The sequence below is a fragment of the Procambarus clarkii genome, chromosome 93 (assembly GCF_040958095.1).
Source record: "Procambarus clarkii isolate CNS0578487 chromosome 93, FALCON_Pclarkii_2.0, whole genome shotgun sequence".
Lineage (NCBI taxonomy): Eukaryota > Metazoa > Arthropoda > Malacostraca > Decapoda > Cambaridae > Procambarus > Procambarus clarkii.
In genome coordinates this window covers 13793000-13820172 of record NC_091242.1, presented here as the reverse complement: position 1 = coordinate 13820172, position 27173 = coordinate 13793000, and the positions used below count along the sequence as shown (strand labels likewise).

General features: G+C 46.7%; 1 long non-coding RNA gene across 1 annotated transcript in view; it reads left to right on the top strand.

The window, feature by feature from the left end:
- The window catches only part of LOC138359756 (uncharacterized), a 48151-nt gene extending 20993 nt beyond the window's left edge, over positions 1-27158 (top strand). Inside the window, exons 2-3 of the long non-coding RNA XR_011226056.1 lie at positions 25764-25899; positions 26212-27158. This is a non-coding gene — a long non-coding RNA (uncharacterized lncRNA). The remainder of the gene's footprint in view (positions 1-25763; positions 25900-26211) is intronic.
- The last annotated feature ends 15 nt before the right edge of the window (positions 27159-27173 follow it).

The following is a 27173-nucleotide window of genomic DNA, read 5'->3' as shown; positions in this document are numbered from 1 at the left end:
GTAAAGTTTTTTTTCAGTAATATTGAACAAAGATTAGGGAAAGGATAGATAGGTCAATTAAAAACTGAGACAGGTCAGATAACGGATAATGAAGAGATGAGTAGTATTTTTAATAAATATTTCATTTCTATTTACTAGAGAAGAACTTAACTCTATGCCTTCCGTCGAACAAATCTATATGGGTGGGGACAAAGACAGGTCTACTAGTTTAACAGTTACAGGAATGATTATATTAAACAAATAGTGAAACTCAAACCAAACCAATCCCCAGGGCCGGACGAAGTGTTTGCCAGGGTGCTTAGAGAATGCAAAAAGGAGCTTTACGATCCATTGTCTACATTATTTAATAAATCATTAATCAGGCAGAGTGCCAGAGTCGTGGAAGGTTGCTAATGTGGCACCAATTTTAAAGAAGGGTTATAAATCACTTGCGTCAAACTATCGGCCAATTAGCCTAACGGCTATTGTGGGAAAGTTACTCGAATCCATAATTGCATAACCATTCATCATTTTAAAAATATAAATTAATAAATAATTCACAACATGGTTTTACAAATGGCCGTTCATGTTTAACAAATTTGCTATCATTTTATTCCAGCATAGTTGAGGCAGTTGATAGTGGTAAGGTTTGTGATGTTGTATACCTTGGCTTTAGCAAAGCTTTTGATACAGTGCCACATGAAATACTGATTAACAAGATAGCTCATGGTATTGAAAGTGCAATATTAAGTTGGATTAGGGCATGGCTATTCCAAAGGAAACAGTTAGTATAAAAGGGGTTAGGTCAGAGTGGGGTAATGTTTTTGTGGTTTGCCTCAAGGCTCTGTTCTGGGGACCTCATTTGTTTATAATATATATAAATGATTTACATCCAGGTTTGAGTAGCAGCATTTGCAAATTTGCCGATACAAAAATAGGTAGGAAAATTAACACGAAAGAAGACTCGCTATCGCTTAAAGTTGATCTACATAGGGTTTTGAAATAGTCAAAAGTATCAAAATATCATTATATATCAAATATCAAAATTCTATCCAAATAGTTTCTATATGTGGCTCAGTTTTGATTCCCTCTTAGAGACATTTAAAATTTTCGCTAACATATATAGCTACTCCCTCTCCTCATCTAAAATGTGTGTGAAATAGTTTAAATAAATTTATTTGATATTCAGCTAATAGTTCTCTATTTTTTACATTTATCCACGTTTTGTAAGTGCAATAATATCTATTTTTTCTATGGAGATAAGTGCATTTAAATCGTTTTGTTTCTTAAACTTCTACTGTTAGGGTATTATGACCTAAGTGTATTATTATTTTAAGGCCCTTCACTTTCCCTGATCATTTTGCCAATTTGTTTCTCCCTCATACAAATTTTTATTACATCCTTCCTCCATATCAGGGAATTCAAAACGATCCACATGTTATGGAGCTGGCGGGGTTGTTGTAGACATCTAGGTCTTCCGTTTTTTCTTTGCTCGAGACTGGCTGAGCCGTGCTGTAGTTGGAGTTTGGTGAGGTGGCCTCCATGAGGTGGTCTTGTATCGAGTAGTTGTCGTATTTGTGGTTAGGCGGTGGAGTTCCTACTAAAATTTCCTCGTCTGAGTCTGTGACGTTCGTAGTTGGTGTTTTCGTCTTTAGCCTCGCAGCCTGAGGTCAGCTCAGGTGTCGTCGATTGGTGGTAGAAGCTATTTCAGGAGTATTGGTGGTGCTGTTAGCATTTATAGACAGCACATGTGCTAGCGGAGCTGCTGACGTGGTGATGGTAGGAGTGTTGGGACCTGGAGGGGGAAATAACTATGTGCCGCCCGGGTCTTGGATAGCCAGAACGCTGTTCTTGGCCTACTATGCAAGGCCAGATTTGCCTAATAAGCCAAGTTTTCCTGGATTATTATATTAAATTTTTTTCCAATGAAATGATAAAGCTATCCATTTCACTATGTATGAGTTAATTTTATTAAATCTGAGTTACAACTAACGTAGATATGACTGAACCTAACCTATCTTAACCTAATCTAAACCAAAATAACTAAATAATATTTTATTCTTTATATAATATAATAATTATATTTAAAATAAACCAGTTGGAAACAATTTACTGAAAATAATCACTCGGCCTATTAGGCAGATCGGGCCTTGCATAGTAAGCCGAGAAGCTTCTGGCTACTAGGTACGACATATAATTATAATATAATAACTGAAGAATATATTACACTAATAACACAAATCGCACAACGTTTCGAACCTCCATGGTTCATTCTCAAGTGAAAAGAGATTACAAAACTTGTTATTTTATACCAGTACGGGGTCAGGTGATAAACAAGTACAATAAAGGAAAAGACAAGGGGGATACATAGGGGATAAATGGGGGGACGAAGCACATAAATTAATCAGTTTGTATAGGCTGTTATGTTGCGCAGTGTCTTGAGAGAAGATGCTCACCAAATTGATTAGGCGATGGCTTCTTCAATAACGAATTGTAAAACACTTATAACAAACATAATAATTGAGTCTGCTTTGATACAGATTACAAAAGTTCACTACAGTTATTTGTTCACTACACAATTTTATATCGAACGAAGCAGCAGCAGATCGATTCAGTCATGTAATTTCCAATCGATTTAAAACTTTGTTTGCGAATTCTAAGCACAAATCTTCAATCATTATCAACGCTACGTTGTAGATTTCTGCTGTGAAATCCATGTTCATATATGAATTTATCTTCATATTCGACGGATAATATCTTCAGCCATATTCGATTTATATTTCTCCCATAACTCTGTAGGAGATGGAGAGCAGGCGGTCAATATGATTGCAAACAATGCATAAAATTGATTTGGATGTGACGTGTTGGAAGTGTCATTAATGCATACATCCCAGTGTTGGTCGTTCTCCAATAAATTCCGAGCTTGACATGCACTATGAAAAGTGGCATGTGTTTGCCGTTGACAAATCTGTGTCTGGAAAGATGTTAGACCGGGCACATTTACCAACAGCATGCAAAGAAAGAAGCATTCATCTTGATTGGGATGCACGGTGTACAGAATGCCTATCGTAGTTTATTTGAATATGCCAGGTTGTCCGTCGACTCGGTCTCCTTGTTTGCATCGTTCAAATGATTTTCTACTGCAACCCGTTCTCGCAAATTTAATAAGTCAATATTGACTTATTAAATATGTGCATAGGTGACATACTTAACATAATAGATACCCTTAAAAAGCTTCATAGAAAACACCGACCTTACCTAACCTACTTAGTGTGTTAAGATAAGCATCTTATTGCCTCGTAATTAAAATTATTACCTAACCTATGATACGTATAGGTCAAGTAATAATTGTAATTACGAAGCAATAAGATGCTTATCTTAAGATACTAACAAGGTTAGGTAAGGTCGGTGTTTTCTATGAATCTTTTTAAGGGTATCTATTATGTTTAGTATATCACCTATGCACGTAGTTAATAAGTCAATATTGACTTTACGAATTTGCGAGAACGGGTTGTCTACTGGCATTCCATGTGTAATACATATGCATTTCCTAATACAGCAGTGTTTTCGCAAATGCGTCATTTGACATAACGTGATGAAAGCAGTTAACGTTGTAGCCGGTGGATTCATAGCTGTTGTACATTTGCAGCTGTGAAATAAATGTGTTGTCCATTTTCTTGTTTTCAAACAAAAACAAAAAATACTAACGAAATACTTCAATTTAAATGCAGATCAATCGACACAGCTCAACTTCACCACTAATTGCACTGAAAAATCACAACAGTTAAAAAAAACGAAATGAAAAAAGAAACACAAGATATACCCACAAAATGAACGGTATGGTAAAACAATACAGCCCAATTCCAATGCAACGTCAAACAAAAATAATTAAATCAAAATGAAAATAAATCAAAACCTACGAAAATTCCATTTATCAATGTAATCGGAAACATTGAAATGGAATCGTAACATATTTTGTATATCGTGCAACAGATGGCGCTGTTTAAAAAAAAACGCCTGCTTTTACCTGTCACAGGTGTGGCATCTAAATAGTAGGTACAAAAACACGCACGTATTCGAATGGAACGTTGTCAAAATTTCAAAGGAATAGGTGAAGAACTTTTGGAGATTACAGCGTGTGTTGCTCTTACGTCCTATAGATGGTGCTGGTTTTCAAAAAAGTGTGTTTTCTTCCCTGTTACAGGTGAGGTATGCATGTTTATGTTGAGTTTATCCTCACCTGTTACAGGTGAGGTATGTTTGTCATTACATGCTTGCATATAGTAAGCATGTAAAAACACTCGCCTATTCGAATGTAATGTTGTCAAAATTTCAAAGCAATCAGTAAGAGGTTTCATTGATTTCCCTCACATGAAAAAAAACGAAAAACACAGCTCATCAAAAAAGCATGTTTTTTCCCGTCACAGATGTGACATCTATATAGTATGTATATAAAAACTCGCCAGATGTGAAGGGAACTTTGTGTGATGATTTCAAGGCAATCGGTGAAGAACTTTCTAAGATTAGCGATTTTGAACAAACGAACATTTCCATTTTATATATATACTAGCTGTACCCGGCCATGCGTTGCTGTGGCTCAGCAACGCATGTGCGTTGCTGAGCCAGAGCAACCTTCCCCTTGTCTCCCAGTCCTCACCACCACCACTCCCCCTCCCCTGTCCCTCGTCATCCCAACCATTCTCCATTCCCCCGTCCCCTCGTCCCCCCTACCATTTCCTCCCACCCTCATCCCTGCATCCTCCCCACCATCCCCGACTCCACCGTCCCGTCGTCCTTCTAACCATTCCCCACTCCGCCATCCCCTCATACTTTCCTCCATCTCCCACTCCCCCATCCCTCCGGCCTCCCTTTCATTCCCCTCTTTCCTGTTCCCTCGTCCTCTGCACCATCCCCCACTCTCCTGTCTCCTTGTCCTTCCCATCATTCTCCATTCCCTGTCCTCTCGTCCCACCATCCCCAACAGCTCCCCCGTCCCCTCCATCCCCAACTCCCCCGTCCCCTCCATCCCCAACTCCCCCGTCCCCTCCATCCCCAACTCCCCCGTCCCCTCCATCCCCAACCTCCCCCGTCCCCTCCATCCCCAACTCCCCCGTCCCCTCCATCCCCAACTCCCCCGTCCCCTCCATCCCCAACTCCCCCGTCCCCTCCATCCCCAACTCCCCCGTCCCCTCCATCCCCAACTCCCCCGTCCCCTCCATCCCCAACTCCCCCGTCCCCTCCATCCCCAACTCCCCCGTCCCCTCCATCCCCAACTCCCCCGTCCCCTCCATCCCCAACTCCCCCGTCCCCTCCATCCCCAACTCCCCCGTCCCCTCCATCCCCAACTCCCCCGTCCCCTCCATTCCCCAACTCCCCCGTCCCCTCCTTCCCCAACTCCCCCGTCCCCTCCTTCCCCAACTCCCCCGTCCCCTCCTTCCCCAACTCTCCCCGTCCCCTCCATTCCCCAACTCCCCCGTCCCCTCCTTCCCCAACTCCCCCGTCCCCTCCTCCCCAACTCCCCCGTCCCCTCCTTCCCCAACTCCCCCGTCCCCTCCTTCCCCAACTCCCCCGTCCCCTCCTTCCCCAACTCCCCCGTCCCCTCCATCCCCAACTCCCCCGTCCCCTCCTTCCCCAACTCCACAGTCCCCTCATCCTTTCCACCATTACCCCCTTCCTTGTCCCGTCGTTCTCAGTACCATCCCCCACTCCCGTCCCTCGTCCTTCCCCACCATTCCCCACTCCCTCGTCCATTGAATTCCCAAATGATCTGATGTTCCCATTAGAGAATTGGGAACATCAAATGATCTGATGTTCCATCACTGAAATATAAGAAAAACTATTAAAAAAACGAAATGAAAAAAATGAAGAAATACAAAAATAAACTATACTCACGATGAACGGTATGGTAAACAACAAAGCTCAATTCCAACGCATTGTCACAAAATAATTAATTCAAAATGAAAATAATTCGAAATCTATGAAAATTCAAATTATTTAACAATGAAATTTGAAACATTGAAATGGAATCGTAACATACATAGTATAGCGTGAGTTGTTCTTACATGCAACAGATGGCGCTGTTTTTCACAAATACATGTTTTTACTGTCACAAGTGTGTGGCATCTCTACTTATACTCACGAAATTAACGGTATGGTAAACAACACGGCTAAATTCCAATGCAATATCACACAAAATAGTTATATCAAAATGAAAATAATTCGAAATGTATGAAAATTTATTTTGTCAATGCAGTAAAAAAGATTGAAATGGACTCGTAACATACATGTTAGTGTGTGTGGGTCTTATGTGCAACATATGACGCTGTTTCTTAGAGAAGAATTTTTTACCTTTTGCATGTGTGGCATGCAAAAGCATCTATACTTTCGAAATGAATGGTGTGGTAAAAACATCTCAATTCCAACACAATGTCACACAAAATAATTAAATCAAAATTAAAATATATCATTCTATGAAAATTAAATTTATTAATGCAATCGGAAACATTGAAGTGGAAATCAAAACATATTTAGTATAACGTGTGTGTTGCTATTATGTTCAACATAGGGCACTGTTTTTTCTTTAAATTATGTTTTTACCTGTCACAGGTATGGCATCAATATAGTAGGCATATAAAAACACGTGCATATCCGAATGCAACGTTATGTCAGAATTTCAAAGCAATCAGTGAAGAACTTTGGGAGATAACAGCGTGTGTTGCTCTTACGTCCAACAGATGGCGCTATTTATAAAAGAAAAGCATGTTTTTTTCCCGTCACAGGTGAGGCATGTATATAGCAAGTATATAAAAACATGAGCCTATTCAAATGCAACGTTGTCAAAATTTCAAAGCATTCGGTAAAGAGGTTTCAAAGATTTCTCTCACATGAAAAACAATTTTCCAAAAAAGGCATGTTTTTTGTCACAGACATGACACCAATAAAATATGTATATAAAAACCCACTCTGATGCGAATGAAACATTGTGTGAAAGTTTCAAAGCAATCGGTGAAGAACTTTAGGAGATTAGCGATTTTGAACAAACGAACATTTCTATTTATATAGACTAGCTGTACCCGGCCACAACGCACGCATGTGCGTTGCTGAGCCATAACAATCTTCCCTGTCCCCCAGTCCTCACCACCATTCCCCCCTCACCCGTCTTCTCGGCCTCCCACCCATTCCCTACTCCACCGTACCCTCGTCCTCTCCACCATCCCCTCTTCATTTCTACCATGCCCCACTTCCCTGTCCCTTTTTCCTCCACACCCCCTCTCATTTCTGCCCCCTTCGTCATCCCCACCATTCCCCACTCCCTCGTCCGATGCCTTCCCAAATGCCCTGATGTTCCCATCAGAAAATTGGGAACATAAAGTGATCTGATGTTCCCATTACTGAAATATAAGAAAAACAGGAAAAAAAATATAAATATGAAAAAACAAAAAAAAACTACTCACGAAATGAACGGTATGGTAAACACAGCTCAATTCCAACGCAATTCACTCAAAATCTATAAATAAAAATGGAAATGTTCGTTTTTTCAAAATCGCTAATCTTCGAAAGTTCTTTACCGATTGCTTTGAAATTTTCACACGTTCCATTCGCATCCGAGCGGGTTTTTATATACATACTATATAGATGTGACGTCTGTGACGGGGAAAAAAATATTTTCATTTGAGGAAAAATCTTCGAAACCTCTTTATCGATTGCTTTGAAATTTTTACACAACGTTGCATTCGAATAGGCGAGTGTTTTATATACCTACTATAGACATGCCTCACCGGTGGCAGGAAGATTTTTTTTTTTTTTTTTTTTTAAACAGCCCCATCTGCAGGACGTAAGAGCAACACACACTATAATCTCCTAAAGTTCTTCACCAATTGCTTTGAAATTTTGGCACAACGTTCCATTTGAATACATTCATGATTTTATACACCTGCAGTTTAGATGCCACACCTATGAAGGTAAACAAAAATTTTAAACAGCGCCATCTGTTGCACGTCAGAGCAATACAAAATGTTAAGATTCCATTTCAATGTTTCCGATTGAATTGATAAAATGAATTTTCATAGATTTTATTTTCATTTTGATTTATATATTTTGTGACATTGCATTGGAATTGCGCTGTGTTGTTTACCATACCTTTCATTTTGTGGGTATATTTTTCTTTTCATTTCATTTTTTAACTGTTCTATTTATTTTTCAGTGCATCAGTGCAGTTGGAGGTGAAATTGAGTTGTCGATTGATTTGTTTGAATTGAAGTATTTCGTTAGTATTTTTTGTTTTGAAAACAAGAAACTCGTCAACGCGCTTATTTCACAGATGCAAATGTGCAACAAACATCAATGAATCCATCTGCTACAACGTTAACTGCTTTCTTCACGTTATGTGAAAAATGACGCATTTGCGAAAACATTGCTGTATTCGGAAGTGCTTACATATTGCACATGGAATGCCAGTAGAAAATCATTTGAACGACGCAAACGAGGAGAGCTAGTCGACGGACAACCTGGCATATTCAAACAAATTACAATAGGCAGACTGTACACCGTGCATTCCAATCAGAATGAATGCTTGTTTCTTCGCATTCTGTTGGTAAATGTGCCGGTCCAACGTCTTAACAGCAATTTAAATTTGTCAATGGCGTAACACATGCCATTAACCGTATTGCATGTCAAGCTTTGAATTTATTGGCGAACGACCGACACCGGGATGTATGCATAAATATGCGTCCAAAATGTCACATCCTAATCAAATTCGAGCATTGTTTGCAATCATATTAACCACCGGCTCTCCTTCATCTCCAACAGAGGTTTGGGAGAAATATAAATCGCACATGGCTGAAAATATTATCCGTCGAATACGAAGGAAAATTCATATATGAACATGGATTCCAAAGCAAAAATATACAACGAAGCGTTGATAATGATAAAAGATTTTTGCTTGGAAATCGTGAACAAAGTTATCAATCAGTTGGAAATTCCATCAGCGAATAGAGCTGCTGCTGCTTCGTTCGATGTAGAATTACGTCGTGAACAAAATTAAAACATGGGTGATCTGTTAGTGTATGTGCAATCAAATATTCCTAAGCTAACGCTTGAGCGAAAAGGCATTCACAATCAAATAATTCACTGTGAATAATGGGTTTGAAGAAATCTAATTAGATACACCAGGAGGAATTGGTAAAACCTTCCTAATTAGATTGATTCTAACAGCATTTCGACCCCAAAATGGCATAACCTTAGCTCTTGAGTCGTTCGGAATAGCTGCGACATTGCTACCAGGTGGAAGAACTGCTCATTCGGTTTGAAATTGCCAATGAACATGCAATTCACTGAAACCCCACGTGCAACATTTCCAAAGCATCCAGCTTGGGAAACGTATTGCATAAATGCAAACGTATTTTTTGGGATGAATGCACAATGGCTCACAAAAAATCTCTCGAGGCTCTTGATCGATCATTGCAAGATTTGTGTGGAAACATCAGACCATTTAGAAACGCATTAATATTGCTTGCAGGAGATTTCAGGCAAATATTATCTGTAATTCCTCGATCAACACCAGCGGAAGAAATAAATGCTTTCCTGAAATACTCTTCTTTGTGGCGTCACATAAAGACGTTAAAATTAACTACACATACGTGTTCAGCTGCAAAACGATCCATCAGCTGAGACAGTCTCACATCAATTGCTGGAAATTGGGAACGCAAACGTGCCAGTTGATCTGACCTCAGGACGAATTTCATTGCCTCACAACTTCTGCAATTCCGTGAAGTCAAAAGAAAAATTGGTTGAAAAGTATTTCCCAATATTCAACCCAATTATATGAATCACGTTTGACTGAGTGAACGAGCTGTTATTGCAGCCAAGAACAAAGACGTCTTGGACCTTAACAATATTATTTAGTCTAACATCCATAGCGAGGTAGTCACATAAGTCCGTCGACACTGTTGTGGAAGCAGATGAAGCGGTTAATTATTCAACAGAATTTTTTAATTTACTTAATCTGCCATGGATACCATCACACGTACGGCAATTGAAAATCGACGTGCCAATGATCATGTTGCGAAATATCAACCGGCCAAAACTTTGCAACGCCACGTGCCTTGCAGTAAAAAAATTAATCAGCGACGTCGTAGAAGCAACAATCTTGACAAGACCTTTCAAAGGCTTGTGAATGGTCCAGGACGGACCGAAACGTCGTCGTCCCTTCACCTTGTGTGTGGTCTGGTCAGCAAGACTTTTCAAAGATGAAGATGTCCTCGGTGCTCGCATTCCTATGATTCCAACAGATATGCCATTTCATTTTAAGAGATTGTAATTTCCGATTCGATTGGCATTAGCAATCACCATCAACAAAGCTCAGGGTCGATCTTTAGAATTGTGCAGTTTATATCTAAAAACGGTTTACTTATCACATGGACAATATGTTGCGTGTTCTGGAGTCGGAAAACCAGACAATTTCTATATCTCCACTGAGTGGGACAACAACAAAATATTGTATACCCAGAAGCATTGTGAAATTAAACATATTAGTAACGTATGCTTTCTCTTTTCTTTCTTTCCCATTTAACCAGAGTGAGCCATAGCCACGCATGGCGGGTACAGCTAGTAATTAAATAAAAATGAAAATAAATCAATCTATGAAAATTAAATTTATCAATGCAATCAGAAACATTGAAATAGAATTTGTAACATATTTTGTATAGCATGTCTGTTGCTCTTACATGCAACAGATGGTACTGTTTTTTTTTTAAACGCATGGTTTTACCTGTCACGGGTGGCATCTATATAGTAGGTATATAAAAAGATTCCCCTATTCGAATGCAACGTTGTCAAAATTTCAAAGCAATGGGTAAAGAGGTTAAGATTTCCTTACATGAAAAACACACGAAAAGCAGAGTTTTCAGAAAAAGCATGTTTTTTAACGTCACAAACGTGACATCTATATAGTATGAATATAAAAACCTTCTCGGATGCGACTGAAACATTGTGTGAAAATTTCAAAGCAATCGGTGAGGAACTTTAGGAGATTAGCGGTTGTGCACAAATGAACATTTCCATTTTTATTTATATAGACTAGCTGTACCCGGCCATGCGTTGCTGAGCCACAGCAACCTTTCCCCTGTCTCCCAGTCCTCACCACCATTCCCCCCCTCCCCTGTCACCTTGTCATTCCCCAAATTCTCCATTCCCCCGTCCCCTCGTTCCCACCATCCCAACTTCCCCCCCCCCCTTTCCCCTCGTCCTCCACACAATTACCCCCTTCCCTGTCCCCTCGTCTTTCCCACCACCTGTCTGTCTGGGTCTGTCTGTCGGTCTGTATGGGTCTGTCTGCCTGTCTGTCTGGGTCTGTCTGCCTGTCTGTCTGGGTCTGTCTGCCTGTCTGTCTGGGTCTGTCTGCCTGTCTGTCTGGGTCTGTCTGCCTGTCTGTCTGGGTCTGTCTGTCTGGGTCTGTCTGCCTGTCTGTCTGGGTCTGTCTGCCTGTCTGTCTGGGTCTGTCTGCCTGTCTGTCTGGGTCTGTCTGCCTGTCAGTCTGGGTCTGTCTGCCTGTCAGTCTGGGTCTGTCTGCCTGTCAGTCTGGGTCTGTCTGCCTGTCAGTCTGGGTCTGTCTGCCTGTCTGTCTGGGTCTGTCTGCCTGTCTGTCTGGGTCTGTCTGCCTGTCTGTCTGGGTCTGTCTGCCTGTCTGTCTGGGCCTGTCTGTCTGTGCCTGTCTGTCTGTGCCTGTCTGTCTGGGCCTGTCTGTCTGGGCCTGTCTGTCTGGGCCTGTCTGTCTGGGCCTGTCTGTCTGGGCCTGTCTGTCTGGGCCTGTCTGTCTGGGCCTGTCTGTCTGGGCCTGTCTGTCTGGGCCTGTCTGTCTGGGCCTGTCTGTCTGGGCCTGTCTGTCTGGGCCTGTCTGTCTGGGCCTGTCTGTCTGGGCCTGTCTGTCTGGGCCTGTCTGTCTGGGCCTGTCTGTCTGGGCCTGTCTGTCTGGGCCTGTCTGTCTGGGCCTGTCTGTCTGGGCCTGTCTGTCTGGGCCTGTCTGTCTGGGCCTGTCTGTCTGGGCCTGTCTGTCTGGGCCTGTCTGTCTGGGCCTGTCTGTCTGGGCCTGTCTGTCTGGGCCTGTCTGTCTGGGCCTGTCTGTCTGGGCCTGTCTGTCTGGGCCTGTCTGTCTGGGCCTGTCTGTCTGGGCCTGTCTGTCTGGGCCTGTCTGTCTGGGCCTGTCTGTCTGGGCCTGTCTGTCTGGGCCTGTCTGTCTGGGCCTGTCTGTCTGGGCCTGTCTGTCTGGGCCTGTCTGTCTGGGCCTGTCTGTCTGGGCCTGTCTGTCTGGGCCTGTCTGTCTGGGCCTGTCTGTCTGGGCCTGTCTGTCTGGGCCTGTCTGTCTGGGCCTGTCTGTCTGGGCCTGTCTGTCTGGGCCTGTCTGTCTGGGCCTGTCTGTCTGGGCCTGTCTGTCTGGGCCTGTCTGTCTGGGCCTGTCTGTCTGGGCCTGTCTGTCTGGGCCTGTCTGTCTGGGCCTGTCTGTCTGGGCCTGTCTGTCTGGGCCTGTCTGTCTGGGCCTGTCTGTCTGGGCCTGTCTGTCTGGGCCTGTCTGTCTGGGCCTGTCTGTCTGGGCCTGTCTGTCTGGGCCTGTCTGTCTGGGCCTGTCTGTCTGGGCCTGTCTGTCTGGGCCTGTCTGTCTGGGCCTGTCTGTCTGGGCCTGTCTGTCTGGGCCTGTCTGTCTGGGCCTGTCTGTCTGGGCCTGTCTGTCTGGGCCTGTCTGTCTGGGCCTGTCTGTCTGGGCCTGTCTGTCTGGGCCTGTCTGTCTGGGCCTGTCTGTCTGGGCCTGTCTGTCTGGGCCTGTCTGTCTGGGCCTGTCTGTCTGTGTGTCTGGGTCTGTCTGGGTCTCTGTGGGTCTGTCTGTGTGTGTGTGTGGGTCTGTCTGTGTGTGTGTGTGTGTGTGTGTGTGTGTGGGGGTCTGTCTGTGTATGTGTGTGTGTGTGTGTGGGGGGGTCTGTGTGTGGGTCTCTGTGTGTGTGTGTGTGGGTCTGTCTGTCTGTGTGTGTGTGTGGGTCTGTCTGTCTGTGTGTGTGTGTGGGTCTGTCTGTCTGTGTGTGTGTGTGGGTCTGTCTGTCTGTGTGTGTGTGTGGGTCTGTCTGTGTATGTGTGTGTGTGTGTGTGTGTGGGTCTGTCTGTGTGGGTCTGTCTGTGTGTGTGTGTGGGGGGTCTGTCTGTGTGTGTGTGTGTGGGTCTGTCTGTGTGTGTGTGTGTGGGTCTGTCTGTCTGTCTGTGTGTGTGTGTGTGGGTCTGTCTGTCTGTGTGTGGGTCTGTCTGTCTGTGTGTGTGTGGGTCTGTCTGTCTGTGTGTGTGGGTCTGTGTGTGTGGGTCTGTGTGTGTGGGTCTGTGTGTGTGGGTCTGTGTGTGTGGGTCTGTGTGTGTGGGTCTGTGTGTGTGGGTCTGTGTGTGTGGGTCTGTGTGTGTGGGTCTGTGTGTGTGGGTCTGTGTGTGTGGGTCTGTGTGTGTGGGTCTGTCTGTCTGGGTCTGTCTGTCTGGGTCTGTCTGTCTGGGTCTGTGTGTGTGTGTGTCTGGGTCTGTCTGTCTGTGTGTCTGGGTCTGTCTGTCTGTGTGTCTGGGTCTGTCTGTCTGTGTGTCTGGGTCTGTCTGTCTGTGTGTCTGGGTCTGTCTGTGTGTCTGGGTCTGTCTGGGTCTCTGTCTGTCTGTGTGTGTGGGTCTGTGTGTGTGTGGGTCTGTCTGTGTGTGTGTGTGTGTGTGTGGGTCTGTCTGTGTATGTGTGTGTGGGTCTGTCTGTGTGTGTGTGTGTGGGTCTGTCTGTGTGTGTGTGTGTGGGTCTGTCTGTGTGTGTGTGGGTCTGTCTGTCTGTGTGTGTGTGGGTCTGTCTGTCTGTGTGTGTGTGGGTCTGTCTGTCTGTGTGTGTGTGGGTCTGTCTGTCTGTGTGTGTGTGTGTGGGTCTGTCTGTCTGTGTGTGTGTGTGGGTCTGTCTGTCTGTGTGTGTGGGTCTGTCTGTCTGTGTGGGTCTGTCTGTCTGTGTGGGTCTGTCTGTCTGTGTGTGTGGGTCTGTCTGTGTGTGTGGGTCTGTCTGTCTGTGTGTCTGGGTCTGTCTGTGTCTATCTGTGTGTGTGTCTGGGTCTGTCTGTCTGTGTGTCTGGGTCTGTCTGTGTGTCTGGGTCTGTCTGTGTGTCTGTCTGGGTCTGTCTTTGTGTGTGTGTCTGGGTCTGTCTTTGTGTGTGTGTCTGGGTCTGTCTTTGTGTGTGTGTCTGGGTCTGTCTTTGTGTGTGTGTCTGGGTCTGTCTTTGTGTGTGTGTCTGGGTCTGTCTTTGTGTGTGTGTCTGGGTCTGTCTTTGTGTGTGTGTCTGGGTCTGTCTTTGTGTGTGTGTCTGGGTCTGTCTTTGTGTGTGTGTCTGGGTCTGTCTTTGTGTGTGTGTCTGGGTCTGTCTTTGTGTGTGTGTCTGGGTCTGTCTTTGTGTGTGTGTGTGGGTCTGTCTGTGTGTGTGTGTGGGTCTGTCTGTGTGTGTGTGTCTGGGTCTGTCTGTGTCTGTGTGTCTGGGTCTGTGTGTCTGGGTCTGTCTGTGTGTGTGTGTCTGGGTCTGTGTGTCTGGGTCTGTGTGTCTGGGTCTGTGTGTCTGGGTCTGTGTGTCTGGGTCTGTGTGTCTGGGTCTGTGTGTCTGGGTCTGTGTGTCTGGGTCTGTGTGTCTGGGTCTGTGTGTCTGGGTCTGTGTGTCTGGGTCTGTGTGTCTGGGTCTGTGTGTCTGGGTCTGTGTGTCTGGGTCTGTGTGTCTGGGTCTGTGTGTCTGGGTCTGTGTGTCTGGGTCTGTGTGTCTGGGTCTGTGTGTCTGGGTCTGTGTGTCTGGGTCTGTGTGTGTGTGTGTGTGTGTGTGTGTGTGTGTGTGTGTGTGTGTGTGTCTGGGTCTGTGTGTGTGTGTGTGTGTGTCTGGGTCTGTGTGTGTGTGTGTGTGTGTCTGGGTCTGTGTGTGTGTGTGTGTGTGTCTGGGTCTGTGTGTGTGTGTGTGTGTGTCTGGGTCTGTGTGTGTGTGTGTGTGTGTCTGGGTCTGTGTGTGTGTGTGTGTGTGTCTGGGTCTGTGTGTGTGTGTGTGTGTGTCTGGGTCTGTGTGTGTGTGTGTGTGTGTCTGGGTCTGTGTGTGTGTGTGTGTGTCTGGGTCTGTGTGTGTGTGTGTGTGTCTGGGTCTGTGTGTGTGTGTGTGTGTCTGGGTCTGTCTGTGTGTGTGTCTGGGTCTGTCTGTGTGTGTGTCTGGGTCTGTCTGTGTGTGTGTGTCTGGGTCTGTCTGTGTGTGTGTGTCTGGGTCTGTCTGTGTGTGTGTGTCTGGGTCTGTGTGTCTGGGTCTGTCTGGGTCTGTGTGTCTGGGTCTGTCTATGTGTCTGGGTCTGTGTGTGTGTGTGTGTGTCTGGGTCTGTGTGTGTGTGTGTGTCTGGGTCTGTGTGTGTGTCTGGGTCTGTGTGTGTGTGTGTGTGTGTGTCTGTGTCTGTGTGTGTGTGTGTGTGTGTGTGTGTGTGTGTGTGTGTGTGTCTGGGTCTGTGTGTGTGTGTGTGTGTCTGGGTCTGTGTGTGTGTGTGTGTGTCTGGGTCTGTGTGTGTGTGTGTCTGGGTCTGTGTGTGTGTGTGTGTGTCTGGGTCTGTCTGTGTGTGTGTGTGTCTGGGTCTGTCTGTGTGTGTGTGTGTGTGTGTGTCTGGGTCTGTGTGTGTGTGTGTCTGGGTCTGTCTGTGTGTGTGTGTCTGGGTCTGTCTGTCTGTGTGTGTGTGTCTGGGTCTGTCTGTCTGTGTGTGTGTGTCTGGGTCTGTCTGTCTGTGTGTGTGTGTCTGGGTCTGTCTGTCTGTGTGTGTGTGTCTGGGTCTGTCTGTCTGTGTGTGTGTGTCTGGGTCTGTCTGTCTGTGTGTGTGGGTCTGTCTGTCTGTGTGTGTGTGTCTGGGTCTGTCTGTCTGTGTGTGTGTGTGTCTGGGTCTGTCTGTCTGTGTGTGTGTGTCTGGGTCTGTCTGTGTGTGTGTGTCTGGGTCTGTCTGTGTGTGTGTGTCTGGGTCTGTCTGTGTGAGTGTGTCTGGGTCTGTCTGTGTCTGGGTCTGTCTGTGTCTGGGTCTGTCTGTGTCTGGGTCTGTCTGTGTCTGGGTCTGTCTGTGTCTGGGTCTGTCTGTGTGTCTGGGTCTGTCTGTGTGTCTGGGTCTGTCTGTGTGTCTGGGTCTGTCTGTGTGTCTGGGTCTGTCTGTGTGTCTGGGTCTGTCTGTGTGTCTGGGTCTGTCTGTGTGTCTGGGTCTGTCTGTGTGTCTGGGTCTGTCTGTGTGTCTGGGTCTGTCTGTGTGTCTGGGTCTGTCTGTGTGTCTGGGTCTGTCTGTGTGTCTGGGTCTGTCTGTGTGTCTGGGTCTGTCTGTGTGTCTGGGTCTGTCTGTGTGTGTGTGTGTGTCTGGGTCTGTGTGTGTGTGTGTGTGTGTCTGGGTCTGTGTGTGTGTGTGTGTGTGTCTGGGTCTGTGTGTGTGTGTGTGTGTGTCTGGGTCTGTGTGTGTGTGTGTGTGTGTCTGGGTCTGTGTGTGTGTGTGTGTGTGTCTGGGTCTGTGTGTGTGTGTGTGTGTCTGGGTCTGTGTGTGTGTGTGTGTGTCTGGGTCTGTGTGTGTGTGTGTGTGTCTGGGTCTGTGTGTGTGTGTATGTGTGTGTGTCTGGGTCTGTGTGTGTGTGTGTGTGTGTCTGGGTCTGTGTGTGTGTGTGTGTGTGTGTGTGTCTGGGTCTGTGTGTGTGTGTGTGTGTCTGGGTCTGTGTGTGTGTGTGTGTGTCTGGGTCTGTGTGTGTGTGTGTGTGTCTGGGTCTGTGTGTGTGTGTGTGTGTCTGGGTCTGTCTCTGTGTGTGTGTGTGTGTGTGTCTGGGTCTGTGTGTGTGTGTGTCTGGGTCTGTCTGTCTGTGTGTGTGTGTCTGGGTCTGTCTGTCTGTGTGTGTGTGTCTGGGTCTGTCTGTCTGTGTGTGTGTGTCTGGGTCTGTCTGTCTGTGTGTGTGTGTCTGGGTCTGTCTGTCTGTGTGTGTGTGTCTGGGTCTGTCTGTCTGTGTGTGTGTGTCTGGGTCTGTGTGTCTGGGTCTGTCTGGGTCTGTGTGTCTGGGTCTGTCTATGTGTCTGGGTCTGTGTGTGTGTGTGTGTGTCTGGGTCTGTGTGTGTGTGTGTGTCTGGGTCTGTGTGTGTGTCTGGGTCTGTGTGTGTGTGTGTGTGTGTGTGTGTGTCTGTGTCTGTGTGTGTGTGTGTGTGTGTGTGTGTGTGTGTGTGTGTGTGTGTGTGTGTGTGTGTGTGTGTGTGTGTGTGTGTGTCTGGGTCTGTGTGTGTGTGTGTGTGTCTGGGTCTGTGTGTGTGTGTGTGTCTGGGTCTGTGTGTGTGTGTGTGTGTGTCTGGGTCTGTCTGTGTGTGTGTGTGTCTGGGTCTGTCTGTGTGTGTGTGTGTGTGTGTGTGTCTGGGTCTGTGTGTGTGTGTGTCTGGGTCTGTCTGTGTGTGTGTGTCTGGGTCTGTCTGTCTGTGTGTGTGTGTCTGGGTCTGTCTGTCTGTGTGTGTGTGTCTGGGTCTGTCTGTCTGTGTGTGTGTGTCTGGGTCTGTCTGTCTGTGTGTGTGTGTCTGGGTCTGTCTGTCTGTGTGTGTGTGTCTGGGTCTGTCTGTCTGTGTGTGTGTGTCTGGGTCTGTCTGTCTGTGTGTGTGTGTCTGGGTCTGTCTGTCTGTGTGTGTGTGTGTCTGGGTCTGTCTGTCTGTGTGTGTGTGTCTGGGTCTGTCTGTGTGTGTGTGTCTGGGTCTGTCTGTGTGTGTGTGTCTGGGTCTGTCTGTGTGAGTGTGTCTGGGTCTGTCTGTGTCTGGGTCTGTCTGTGTCTGGGTCTGTCTGTGTCTGGGTCTGTCTGTGTGTCTGGGTCTGTCTGTGTGTCTGGGTCTGTCTGTGTGTCTGGGTCTGTCTGTGTGTCTGGGTCTGTCTGTGTGTCTGGGTCTGTCTGTGTGTCTGGGTCTGTCTGTGTGTCTGGGTCTGTCTGTGTGTCTGGGTCTGTCTGTGTGTCTGGGTCTGTCTGTGTGTCTGGGTCTGTCTGTGTGTCTGGGTCTGTCTGTGTGTCTGGGTCTGTCTGTGTGTCTGGGTCTGTCTGTGTGTCTGGGTCTGTCTGTGTGTCTGGGTCTGTCTGTGTGTCTGGGTCTGTCTGTGTGTCTGGGTCTGTCTGTGTGTCTGGGTCTGTCTGTGTGTGTGTGTGTGTCTGGGTCTGTGTGTGTGTGTGTCTGGGTCTGTGTGTGTGTGTGTGTGTGTCTGGGTCTGTGTGTGTGTGTGTGTGTGTCTGGGTCTGTGTGTGTGTGTGTCTGGGTCTGTGTGTGTGTGTGTGTGTGTCTGGGTCTGTGTGTGTGTGTGTGTGTCTGGGTCTGTGTGTGTGTGTGTGTGTCTGGGTCTGTGTGTGTGTGTGTGTGTCTGGGTCTGTGTGTGTGTGTATGTGTGTGTGTCTGGGTCTGTGTGTGTGTGTGTGTGTCTGGGTCTGTGTGTGTGTGTGTGTGTGTGTGTGTCTGGGTCTGTGTGTGTGTGTGTGTGTCTGGGTCTGTGTGTGTGTGTGTGTGTCTGGGTCTGTGTGTGTGTGTGTGTGTCTGGGTCTGTCTCTGTGTGTGTGTGTGTGTGTGTCTGGGTCTGTGTGTGTGTGTGTCTGGGTCTGTCTGTCTGTGTGTGTGTGTCTGGGTCTGTCTGTCTGTGTGTGTGTGTCTGGGTCTGTCTGTCTGTGTGTGTGTGTCTGGGTCTGTCTGTCTGTGTGTGTGTGTCTGGGTCTGTCTGTCTGTGTGTGTGTGTCTGGGTCTGTCTGTCTGTGTGTGTGTGTCTGGGTCTGTCTGTCTGTGTGTGTGTGTCTGGGTCTGTCTGTCTGTGTGTGTGTGTCTGGGTCTGTCTGTGTGTGTGTGTCTGGGTCTGTCTGTCTGTGTGTGTGTGTCTGGGTCTGTCTGTCTGTGTGTGTGTGTCTGGGTCTGTCTGTGTGTGTGTGTCTGGGTCTGTCTGTGTGAGTGTGTCTGGGTCTGTCTGTGTCTGGGTCTGTCTGTGTCTGGGTCTGTCTGTGTCTGGGTCTGTCTGTGTCTGGGTCTGTCTGTGTCTGGGTCTGTCTGTGTCTGGGTCTGTCTGTGTCTGGGTCTGTGTCTGGGTCTGTCTGTGTCTGGGTCTGTCTGTGTCTGGGTCTGTCTGTGTCTGGGTCTGTCTGTGTCTGGGTCTGTCTGTGTCTGGGTCTGTCTGTGTCTGGGTCTGTCTGTGTGTCTGGGTCTGTGTGTCTGGGTCTGTGTGTCTGGGTCTGTGTGTGTGTGTCTGGGTCTGTCTGTGTCTGGGTCTGTCTGTGTCTGGGTCTGTCTGTGTCTGGGTCTGTCTGTGTCTGGGTCTGTCTGTGTCTGGGTCTGTGTGTCTGGGTCTGTCTGTGTCTGGGTCTGTCTGTGTCTGGGTCTGTCTGTGTGTCTGGGTCTGTCTGTGTGTCTGGGTCTGTCTGTGTGTCTGGGTCTGTGTGTCTGGGTCTGTGTGTCTGGGTCTGTGTGTGTGTGTCTGGGTCTGTCTGTCTGTGTGTGTGTGTGTGTGTGTGTCTGGGTCTGTGTGTGTGTGTGTCTGGGTCTGTCTGTCTGTGTGTGTGTGTCTGGGTCTGTCTGTCTGTGTGTGTGTGTCTGGGTCTGTCTGTCTGTGTGTGTGTGTCTGGGTCTGTCTGTCTGTGTGTGTGTGTCTGGGTCTGTCTGTCTGTGTGTGTGTGTCTGGGTCTGTCTGTCTGTGTGTGTGTGTCTGGGTCTGTCTGTCTGTGTGTGTGTGTCTGGGTCTGTCTGTGTGTGTGTGTCTGGGTCTGTCTGTGTCTGGGTCTGTCTGTGTCTGGGTCTGTCTGTGTCTGGGTCTGTCTGTGTCTGGGTCTGTCTGTGTCTGGGTCTGTCTGTGTCTGGGTCTGTCTGTGTCTGGGTCTGTCTGTGTCTGGGTCTGTCTGTGTCTGGGTCTGTGTGTCTGGGTCTGGGTCTGTGTGTCTGGGTCTGTGTGTCTGGGTCTGGGTCTGTGTGTCTGGGTCTGTGTGTCTGGGTCTGTGTGTCTGGGTCTGTGTGTCTGGGTCTGTGTGTCTGGGTCTGTGTGTCTGGGTCTGTGTGTCTGTTGACTGAGTCTGTCTCTGTTTGAGTCTGTCTCTGTTTGAGTCTGTCTCTGTTTGAGTCTGTCTCTGTTTGAGTCTGTCTCTGTTTGAGTCTGTCTCTGTTTGAGTCTGTCTCTGTTTGAGTCTGTCTCTGTTTGAGTCTGTCTCTGTTTGAGTGTCTGTCTCTGTGTGTGTGTCTGTCTCTGTGTGTGTGTCTGTCTCTGTGTGTCAGTCTGTCTCTGTGTGTGTGTCTGTCTCTGTGTGTGTGTCTGTCTGTCTCTGTGTGTGTGTCTGTCTGTCTCTGTGTGTGTGTCTGTCTGTCTCTGTGTGTGTGTCTGTCTGTCTCTGTGTGTGTGTCTGTCTGTCTGTGTGTGTCTGTCTGTCTGTGTGTGTGTGTCTGTCTGTCTCTGTGTGTGTGTCTGTCTGTGTGTGTGTGTGTGTCTGTCTGTGTGTGTGTGTGTCTGTCTAGGTCTGTGTGTGTGTGTCTGTCTAGGTCTGTGTGTGTGTGTCTGTCTAGGTCTGTGTGTGTGTGTCTGTCTAGGTCTGTGTGTGTGTGTCTGTCTAGGTCTGTGTGTGTGTGTCTGTCTAGGTCTGTGTGTGTGTGTCTGTCTAGGTCTGTGTGTGTGTGTCTGTCTAGGTCTGTGTGTGTCTGGGTCTGTGTGTGTCTGGGTCTGTGTGTGTCTGGGGTTCTGGGTCTGTGTGTGTGTGTGTGCGCGCGCGCGCATGGGTGGGTCTGTGTGTGTGTTGGGGGGGGGTGTCTGGGTCTGTGTGTGTGTGTGTGGGGGGGGGGTCTGGGTCTGTGTGTGTGTGGGAGTCTGGGTCTGTGTGTGTGTGTGTGCGTGGAAGGGTCTCGGTCTGTGTGCGTGGAAGGGTCTTGGTCTGTGTGTGTGTGGGGGGGGGGTCTTGGTCTGTGTGTGTGTGTGGGGGGGGGGGGGGTCTTGGTCTATATGTGTGTGGGGGGGGGGGGTCTGGGTCTCTCTGCACTTCAGTCTGCTCTGGCATTCTGCGAGACTATGGCGGCGGGCTCTTGTGGCATCCATTATGAGATGCTTCGCCATCTCCCTCCGTGCACCTCTCAGTATTTTCTGTTTAGAGTCTGTATAATCGGGTCTGGGAGTCGTCGTCAGTTCCTGAGGACTGGCTCGATGCCGTTGTCCTCCCTGTTCGGAATCCAGGGTCTCTAGCGAGATTCCGTAAGGACTTCCGGCCTATTGGAGCCGGTCGGCCGAGCGGACAGCACGCTGGACTTGTGATCCTGTGGTCCCGGGTTCGACCCCGGGCGCCGGCGAGAAACAATGGGCAGAGTTTCTTTCACCCTATGCCCCTGTTACCTAGCAGTAAAATAGGTACCTGGGTGTTAGTCAGTTGTCACGGGCCTGCTTCCTGGGGGTGGAGGCATGGTCGAGGACCGGGCCGCGGGGACACTAAAGTCCCGAAATCATCTCAAGATAATCAAGAAAGATACTGCCCTCACGAGTTTTTCTGCCGGCTCTTTGAAGGTATGGTTAACGTTCGCATGATGTGGTTCTTAAAACACAATCACAACCTCTCCCCTTCTCAATTTGGTTTTCGCAAGTGCCGCAGCACAACATATGGCCTTGAGAACTTGAAAGTCTGTATTCGTACTGCTTTTGCTGCAAAGACCTCCGTTGTTGCCGTCATTTTTTACCCTGAAAAGGCTTAAGACACCAACTGGCGATATCATATTCCGTTCCAACTTCATTCTTTTGGCCTTCGTCGTAATCTCCCTCTCTTCTTCAAAACCTTCCCCTCTCGTCGCTTCTTTCGAGTGAGACGTGGTACCACTCTCTCTCTCTGCCCCTTTTAGGCAATATGAGGGTGTACCCAAAGGTAGAGTTCTGAGCACTACTCAGAACTCCCTCAATGGTTTTCTTTCCTCCCTTCCTTCTAGCGTTTTCTCCGCTCTCTCTGTCGACGATCTTACCCTATACTGTCGGGATGGTGATTCGCCTCACCTTCAACGGCGGCTTCAATGTGCGATGGATGCCATATCGTCTTGGGCCACCGATCATGGCTTCAAGTTCTCTTCGTCTGACTTGTGCTATAACATTTACTTGGATGAATGTCGTTCTTCGTCCCTCTTTGTGGCTTTATAGTCATCCCCTTCTGTACAAGGATTCCGCTAAGATTTTGGGGTTAATCTTTGACACTCGTTTGTCTTGGTCGCCCCATCTCTCTCACCTGGGAGTTGATTGCTCTATGGCCCTTACCCTCAAGATTTTGTCCCATACTTCTTGGGGAGCGGATAGGTGCGCACTCCTCGCTTTACATTCCCCTCTCGTGTTGTCTAAACTCGATTAAGGTTGCCCTGCTTACCCATCTGCTTCTTCTTCTACTGTTCGCCGTCTTGATGCTTTGCACCATACTGGGTTCCGCCTCAGCTCTGGTGCCTTTCGTTCGACTCCCGTCCTCAGTTTATATGTTGACACTGGCTTCCTGTCTGTCCAGGACCGCCGTGATAGCTACTGTCTTCGCTATCTTGCGCGGTCCTTGCAACATCCTTCCTCTCGCCTGTCGTGCTTTAACTTTTACCCCTCCTATGGTTCCTGTTCCTCTTCGCCACCTCCCTCATTGTCCGGTTATCTCGCTTACAGGATTATCTTTCAGTTCATATTTTAATGTTTCTCCTCGTATTATTCCTTCCTTGCCCCCGTTGAGTCTCCCTTCCGACGTTTTGTACATCCTTGACCTACATTACTAAAGCTTTTACCCACTCCTACGATTCTGAAACGCCTTTTCTTGAGCGCTTTTCTTCGCACTCCATCTTCGTTTTCATCTTCACCGATGGGTCTAAGTCTGCGGATGTTGTAGGCTACTGTTGTTTTTCCTGACCGCACTTTTATGTGTCGCTTACCTCCGGAGACTAGTATCTTCACAGCTGAACTTTATGCTGTTCTCTCTGAACTTCGTCTCCTGCTTTCTCGTTGTCATTCTTCCTTTGTGGTTGTCGTATACTCTCGTACTGCACTAATGGCTCTTGGATCCTTTATACCAGTCCATCCAGTGGTCGTCGAGATTCATCATGGTTTGTTTCTTATTTCCAGTAAATTTAAGCCGGTTGAGTTTTGCTGGGTTCCCAGCCATATTGGTGTCAATTTAAATGAGCATACGGACGCTGCCGCTAGGGAAGCTGTCCACTGTTGTCCCATCTCCCGTAAACGTATTCCTTATTCCGACTTTTACCCAGTTATTCATTCCGCCATCCTTACCTGTTGGCAGGTTTGTTGGTCGTCTGTTATTGGTACCAAACAGCGTTCTCTTAAGAGCAGTGTGTCCTCATGGCCTTCTTCCAACCACTGTAACCGGCGGTGGAAAACCGCTCTGGCGAGGTTGCGTATTGGCCATACGTGCTTAGCTCACGGTCATTTAATGGAGCGCTGCCCAGCTCCTTAGTGTCCAAATTGCATTGTCCCTCTTACGGTCGTGCATATCTTTGTTGAATGTCCTGACTTCCAGGACGAGCTTGTGTCATGCTTTCCGACCGTCCTTCTTGGTCGCTTGTCCCCTCGATAGAATTTTTGGTGAATCAGATACTTTTGATATCGTTTGCTTTATGAAATTATGTTCTCGTATTGGCATCCTTAGTGATATTAGGCGCCCTCTGATTATTCCGCACATTTGATGGTGCTTCATAACCTAACTGGTTTGGTGCCTTCTTTTGATAATTACTTAGACCAAGTGTGTAATGGAGGAGTTGGACCGTGTGTGCAATGGAGGGGTTGGACCGTGTGTGCAATGGAGGGGTTGGACCGCGTGTGCAATGGAGGGGTTGGACCGCGTGTGCAATGGAGGGGTTGGACCGCGTGTGCAATGGAGGGGTTGGACCGCGTGTGCAATGGAGGGGTTGGACCGCGTGTGCAATGGAGGGGTTGGACCGCGTGTGCAATGGAGGGGTTGGACCGCGTGTGCAATGGAGGGGTTGGCCCGCGTGTGCAATGGAGGGGTTGGCCCGCGTGTGCAATGGAGGGGTTGGCCCGCGTGTGCAATGGGGGGGTTGGCCCGCGTGTGCAATGGGGGGGTTGGACCGCGTGTGCAATGGGGGGGTTGGACCGCGTGTGCAATGGGGGGGTTGGACCGCGTGTGCAATGGGGGGGTTGGACCGCGTGTGCAATGGGGGGGTTGGACCGCGTGTGCAATGGGGGGGTTGGACCGCGTGTGCAATGGGGGGGTTGGACCGCGTGTGCAATGGAGGGGTTGGACCGCGTGTGCAATGGAGGGGTTGGACCGCGTGTGCAATGGAGGGGTTGGACCGCGTGTGCAATGGAGGGGTTGGACCGCGTGTGCAATGGAGGGGTTGGACCGCGTGTGCGGGTGTCGAGCTAAACCAAATGTGTGATGGATGTTAGGTGGTGTTTACCAAGTGTATTCTCCTAGTTGTGCTGGTGGGGGTTGAGCTCTGGCTTCTTGGTCCCACCTCTCATCCATCAATCAACTGAAGTACAGATTCCTGAGCCTTCTGGGCTCTTTCATATCTACATATGAAACTGTGTATGGGGTCAGCCTCCATCACATCACTGCCTAACGCATCCCATCTGTTAACTACTGACACTAAAAACGTTTTATAACGTCCATGTGGCTCATTTGGGTTATTGGTTTCCAACTGTTCCCTTGTTCGAGTACCCCCATGGTAAACAACTTTTTATCTATCATGTTGATTCCTCTTAGAATTTGTAGGTAGTGGTCATGTCTCCCCGAGCTCTCCTTTCTTCCAGCGACGTTAGGTTCATTTCATGCAGCCTTTCCTCGTAACCTCCGAGGAAATTTCCTCATGCCTCTTAGTTCTGGGACTAGCCTAGTGGCATACCTTTGAACTTTTTCCTGCTTAGTCCTGTGCTTGACAAGGTACGGGCACAATGCTGGGGCCGGATACTCCAGGATTAGTCTTACATGTGGTATACAAGGTTCGAATGATTCCTTGCACAGGTTCCTGATCCTATGAAAGGAAGGGAGGTGTTTACCAAGTGTGTGATGGGTGGTGGGAGGTATTTACCTCCATTACCTATTAATATCTAGGTGTTCAGATATTACTTCATCATTTAATGATAACTTATTTGGGGTGTTTTTTTCTGAATACTTTCTTAGTTTCATGATTAAACATACAGCATAACAGGCTTCACGTGTAACCTAACAAGAATGGCTAAATTGTATGTGGATATAACAGCTGTAGTATTCTCTGGAACAGACGTGACAACTTATAGTAGCGGTTGATATAAGCTTCGTTGTCCACTATCAAAGATAACAAAGCAACGAACACATCAGCCACCACACTCGTAGCAAGCGTTCCTGCACCAACAAAGATGGTGCCATTTCCTCCCTCGCGTTCATGCGAGAGTAAATATTTATTTGTTTATAAGGAAGAAAGGCGATTTAATTTTAATTCGCGCACGATCGTTTTGGATTATATTTCAAATTAAGTGTAAAGCATCAGAGACTAGTTTCTAGTTTAAATAGCTAAATGTATTAATTTCTTAACTCTTTGATTACGTAGAATGGAGAGACGTCACAAACGTGTCAACAATTATTTCATCGGAATAATATAATAGGAAATCCTTGTAATTTAGTTTATATGGTAATAAATTGTAAGTTACGTTTACCTAGTAGAAGACTAATCTTCATAGCCTTAAAGTATTATAAACTTAATGCACAATCATTTATGTAAGTGGTAAAATTTCCCATAACTTGTAACTATTGCCGGATGTGTTCGGAAAAAGTGAAAATACGACTATTGCAGGATGTGTTCAGAAGTTGACTTCAACCTGCCCTCGGAGGTGCTGGAGATGGTTTTCTCGCACGTGCCTCTAGTGCATCTGTTGACGGTCGATGCAACTGTCTGTCGCTACTGGTACACAGTTATCCTCAACCCTGCGGTGAGTAATGCAACCATGCAGTGAGTAATTCATCCCTATAGTTAGTAATAAAATATGGCGGTGAGTTATATAATCGTTGAGTAATACAACACAATGGTGAGTAATATAATCCTACAGTGAGCAATATAACACTGAATTAAAAATTAAATAAATGGTGCATTTAAGTTTTTCAAATTATGTAAAAAATTTAATTTGGAAATAACATGTGTAACTATTGAAAACTGCAGCATGCAGAATATGAATTTTTCGTAATTTACATTGTTTGTCATACTGTTAATTCGTTTGTCTTAATTTGCTATTGAACAATTTCAGTTTATTCCGTGGAGAAAAGTTCACCATAGACTGAAGCTGGCGCCATGGAGAGTACCATCCAACATGCCACTCCGCCACGAGTGGGAGAGTGAAAAGCTGCCAACCATCCACATCATATCTACACACTGTCAGCACCACGGTTTTACTTCCGTGAGAGACTGTATCCCCAGTGTCATCAAGTAAGACAAGATAAACTGTATCACCAGTGCTATCAAGTGAGATAACACCATGAGACTATATTACCAGTGTCTTAATGTAAGATGATTCCAAGTGAGACTGTATAACTTATTATGCAAGATAACAATAGTGGAAACCATCACTACAACAGTGCATTTTTGCTTTCTCAAGGCAGGGGGGTAGTAGTCTGGGTTATTTTCAGTTACTCAGTGATACACTGTCATAGTCTGAGACATTTTTAGTTACCTCGGTGATGCATTGTTGTAGTACAAGGCATTTTTAGTTACCTACTTGGTGCACGGTCGTAGTCAGATCGGTTTTAGTTACCTCAGTAATGTGCAGCTCCATTCATGCCTAATATTAGATGAGTGACGTCATTAGCCAGTCATAATCATCCCTCAATAAGTCTGTTTTTAATGATTGCATATTTTATTTCCATTATAAATTATTTATTATTCAATTTCATTTTCTGATTGTTTATTTATTCCCATTTCCAAATATTAATAAATAATATTTTCAGTGATCACATACGTATTCCCATTTTCAAAGACTATTTATACCTTATAGCTTGTTAAAGATTATTTATTGAATGAAGGCCTAAACTGCATCACCTATTTATGTTTTCCCATGTTTAGTCAGTCATTAACTGCCACGAAGAAATTAAATAAACTAAAGAAGGCCTATCCACAAGAAGCAAGAAAATAGCACAATGTTAACACTCCTGTATTTACTCATGTGTCTCCTAGTATTGAATAAATAATCTATTGATATCCCCTTACATTCAT